We start from the raw sequence: 5,410 nt of genomic DNA on the forward strand, positions 1-5,410 counted from the left end.
GATAGATAGATAGATAGATAGATAGATAGAAAAAATCGACGCTAAGTAAAGTAAGAAAAAAGATCAGTACGATATGTCCTTTAAATCTGCGTATTTAGCGATGTAAATCCTACTGAAAATTTTAGAGTGAGAGACCGACGGGCCTAACAGCAGACCTCTTTCTATAGCTTAATTTTCGTTAAAAAGTTCTGGTACAAGTAAGCGAAATCTATAAAAAACAAACAGATTGGCAATAATGAATGAGAGCTTTATATGTGGCGTATATAAATTATATAATGTAGGTATTGATAAAGAGAAACGAAAATCAGATAACAAACGAAGTATAGTGTTATTTGGAAACGAGTCCTTACCTATCAAGAGTCGGAGGCCACTCGAGGATAAAGATTAAAGATATATGATTGTGAATTATGAGTAAATGTGCATTGTTTGATTATTTAAGTGGGCGGCTAACAAGTATTTGTTAACATCAGACTTGAAGAAAAACGATTACACTTAAAAGAACTCTTAGGGTTATGCAATAAAATATTTCTGAAGCGTAATTGTGGAAATATTTCAAAGTTAATGCTACAAAAAAGTTCGAACAAGGTGTTAGCTGTAAAAACTCATTTGCTAACACTGGAAAAACTAACAAAGTAGCGAAAAATATGGAAGGATTGTGTGTCCAGAAGGTATGGAAATGTCCTTTGAGGATTATACTATAATAATAAGTCAAGCAAAATTTCTGAAATATAATTATAAAACTATTTCGCAGCCACCATTATTTGGTTTCTTCGGGCTACTATTCTCATCTTCAGTGTTATTTTCCCAAGTTTTCGGTCGGTGTAACCTCCGACCTTATTCAGGTGAATCTCGTTGAACATGGGAATCTTTCTGTCGAACTCGGGTATTTGGACGGAATTTCCAACGTTATCATTTAATTAATCAATGTGGCTAGCATGCTCTCGTTCCGTCAGCCAGTCAGCCAGTCAGACTGGATAGAAGTTCTAAGTAATTCGCAGTTGTGTTTTACCGAGTTCAACAAAATAAAATAATAACGTCGAAGGTTACGTCGACCGAAATGTTGTGGAAAATAACATTCAAGATTAGGACAATAATCCGAAAAATCCAAATAACTAATCCTCATCTCAATAATACACGAAACACATTTAAGAGCCAATATTACAAATTATTTAAAGATGGTTTTCTTAAAATCCTATGAATTGATTTTTCAAGGCTCGTCGTGCAAAATTTTCTCCTGTGAATGACGTTTACTAGTTTCGGCAAACAAGCCGTAAAGAATACCCAGGCCGACTTATAAAAGGACAACGCATGCATGTTGCTAATGACCAGAATATGAATAGAGAGTGTTAAGAAGAACAATACGACGGCCGATTTGCATACAAACCAAGCCAACTCGTACCGGATAGGCGAAAGGTTATTAATTATAGTCAAGAAAATATCCGAACGCATATATTGTTCAGATGTGTACGACACTAACACGAACGGGTGCTCGAAGGCAAAGCAGCAATCCTCGGACTGGGCTTTTTCTGTAATTTGAACAGAAATCGACAAAAGTTGACGGTAATTGTCGAGGGCTTGACGCCCGAGGCCGAGAACATAGTAGCAGCAGAAAAGGATTCCGACTAGGTAGAGGGAATATTCTGGATTTGGGATGATAATGCTGAACGTTTGAATCACGATTCTTGACACAATGAAGAACGAGGTGCCGAAGACGTATAAGGAGTAGCTATAGAGGAAGGGGAAACCGATGATAACGCATGCGGCAAGTGAAGTGCCGACAAGCTTACTTTTGTGCTGTCGACTGCGCATGCGTGGTATGACGTACGACACAATGTAACCCTTCGGAACGGTGAAAAAGATAAAACTGATCGGTAAGCTGTAATAGAGCAAGCAGACAGCCGCTTCCAGGATAAAGAGGAAAAGGCTTAATAAGATGGCGACAGCGAAAGGAAATACTAGTAAATACTTAACTAGTATTTTATTAGAGTATTTTGTTTGTAAATAGAGAATTAATCGAAATATTCGGGATACCCAAAGTGAAGCGATTATCACCCAAAACGATGGGTTTATCGCCATGAGTAGTCGTGCTTTGAGTATACCGTATACTCTTTGAAAACCGTGCAGACGCCGGACTTGAACGTTTCCATATTTTTCCAGGAACTCTATATTGACTTGGAGGAATGTCCAAGATTGGCTTTGTCTGATTACATGCGAAGCCATTGCTTTTGGTATGTTTGACGGTATTAAAATCAGAATACAACCAACGATATGATAAACAATAAGACAGACAATTGGTCCACCGAAGAATCCATCTGTATTTTGATAACTCTGTTTAAAGCCGAACATTATTGACAAATATCCCATTGGGAAACCATCAATTAAATAAATTGTGAGCTGGTCGTATTTGCGGATGTAACAAACGGCAATCATTACGTAAAGGACAATTGGCGTTAATAGTACAAATACGATTCGAAAAAGTCTGCTCATGAAGCAATCTAATCGTACCGGGTAAAATGATTTTAGAATAACCAAAAGAAAAACGAAAAGATTTTCGTCCGTTTTTATCCACTCTGCATCTCTATCATTTGTGTCGTAAACAGTTCCGTTGTAAAGCAGGATCCGTTCATGCGATCTGGAACCGAAAAGTTTCAGAACGAAAAACGGACTGAACGCAAAGATGACGGCGCCGATAATGTTTACAGCGTTAAGTTGTCTTGTATGAGAGTGCGTATTGCAGTGCCAAGGAGAATTTTGAAGATCGGTCGATCTGTTTCCACCAACCTTGCAGCATCGTCTTGTATGTACGTAACGCATCAGGCCGAAGTATCGAGACGTGCGGTACTTGATAGGAGAGCTTAAACTCAGCGATCGACACAAGTTCACTTCATAACACAGGAACGATGTAAACGACGTCTTCACCATAACCATTTGTTTGAGCTGATCGTAAACCTTAGCAAAGAGTTCTTTCCGATTCAAGTTCGTCGTCCAACAGACGTCCGAAACTTCCAAAATGATATTCATCGACTTTATATAATGGTTAATTAGTCCTAGGGTGAAGATATCAGAATCGTAATACAGGTGGCTTTTAACGAGTCTTTCTTCATAAGATACGGCCCAATGCCATGTCTTGAAGTTTGAAATTTCATCGAAATAAATAGGTCGTGTCAGATGGTCGACATTTAATCCAGTGAAGGTCAAGTACAATTCGATCCATTGCGGTTTAAAATGCAGTAATTCTTTGAAAGTCTTTGTGGCATCTCCTCTTATTTTGATCTCGCATTGTTCTCTCGTGAAATTTAGACACGTGATCTTCGACGTCAGCAAAACTACCACAGGTACGATGTGAATCGGGGACATTCTTAGCATCTTGTTCGAAATGGGATACCTGAAAAATCAAATATATAATAAATTTTCGTAGAATAAAAGAGGCAATAGCGATAGTAATAAACAACAGTTAAAGTAGGTACATGTATAACAGCAGGTGTATACGCATATTTAACAGTTATCCTACACGCGTAACATCTAATATGCTCTAAAGTAGGTAAGTGTTCGTTTTGGTCTATTGTTACACTGAAATAGGAAAACCGGAGGCCTGTCGTAATTGTAGGCAGTTTTCTTCCCTGAATTAAATTAGATACGGCTTTTTCGACTTGTTTTGTGTTCGCTTACAATGAATATTTACGGTGATTAAACGAGACTTCCAACGCCAGACAGTGAATAGCCAGTTAAGATCAGGGTTTACGCACAAATTGATTTAAAAAAACATGTCTGGCATACAAGCAAATGGCCAATGCCGGTTTTGCCACTCAGCGATTGAGAGCCCAAGCCACCTAATTTCTGCATGCCCAATCTTATTGGCAGATGGACTTTACACTGCCCGTCATAACAAAGTATGTAAGTACCTGCATTGGAAGATCTGTGGAGAGATGCATCTTGACAGATCGACAAACATCTGGGAACATGAACCACCGCCGATAACATCAAACAGAAATGTGACCGTGTTCTATGACAAAGACATACAGGTAAACATATACATAAAAGACAAGGCCATCAAGCCAGATATAGTAATATGGAACAAGCCCGAAAGAACTGCACTCATTATCGACGTCACAGTCCCAAATGATTTCGGCCTTAATAGAGCTGAACGGGAAAAGATAACAAAATATCAGGACCTAAAAATGATCTAAAAACGATATGGTCTCTGAAAGAAATAAACATTATACCGGTTGTGATAGGAGCAACTGGCTTAATAAAAAAGAACCTTCAGAAATACTTAGAAGCAATCCCTGGGAGACCAAGCTGTAACAAAATACAAATAGCATCCATAAAGGGAACAGCATCTATTCTTAAAAGATCCTTCGGATATAAATTTAAATCATAACAGAATCAAGTGTTAGCTCCAGGAGGGAGCCCCTTGATCTCTTAAAACTTACTGGAGTAAAATTTTTTAAAAAAAGTGAATTCATTGAATGTAACTTCGTTTGGGATGAGACTTTAAACAACATCCGTTTTAAACATCTCATCCAATGAAATCCGTCGGCCAAGCTGCGCTGATTTGTCCCGTCTTCAGATGTGTTATGTCCTCTTTCTTTATTTGTTTTAGACGCATTGTATTTGACTCTCGTTTGTGACTGGATATTTGGAGGACGCTGAAAGATACGCAATAAAAATAGAGCCAAAGATAAATAATCTTGGAATTCAGCCTCACGTAGTCGTGAAGAACGCAATTGGCTCGTATTGATAGAAGAATATACTTTCACAGCATAAGTTACATGTTATGGCGCACATTGTATCCACGTCCAACAACCACTGCTGATTACTCCAAAAAATACGCTGTTGGGTGCCATAACGGTCTTTCATATCCATACACTCGTCTTTTTCTTTTGCTAGTTTGTTTTATTTTATGGAAATCGCTCTAGACAAGGCATGGAGTCACTTGATGTAAGTAGTTAAAATATAATACTTTCAGGTTAAAACCTTGCCAACGATAAGTGTTAGAAGAAATCGATCCTGCACCAAAAAACAGCAATTCTTATCTCTTTGTCAAAAACGTTGCTTCGTGAAATGTGAGGACTAAAGGACAAAATAAGGGAAGTGAATTTTGACCGCCATTAGAGATATAAATGACGACAATGTTTTGATTCATCATGGTTTCAATAGGTGAACTATTATTTAGTACATTTTACTTCAGTTTAACAATTGTATAGTTTTTTAAGTAAATTCTATGTTTGTTTTCTATTAAAGGTTAAATAATTAAAACTAAACATTGGTTGAGGTTTTAAGGGAGTTCAGGAAGAGATTCCGCCGGGAGAGTGCAGCACTCTTCAAATCGGGTTAGTGGCGTTTCCACCAGGACAATGCACTATTCTACGACCACATCCTGGTCGCATACTATTTGATCAAGATGGGC

The sequence above is a fragment of the Euprymna scolopes genome, chromosome 11 (genome assembly GCF_053919585.1).
Source record: "Euprymna scolopes isolate OS-2025 chromosome 11, ASM5391958v1, whole genome shotgun sequence".
Taxonomy (NCBI): Eukaryota; Metazoa; Mollusca; class Cephalopoda; order Sepiida; family Sepiolidae; genus Euprymna; species Euprymna scolopes.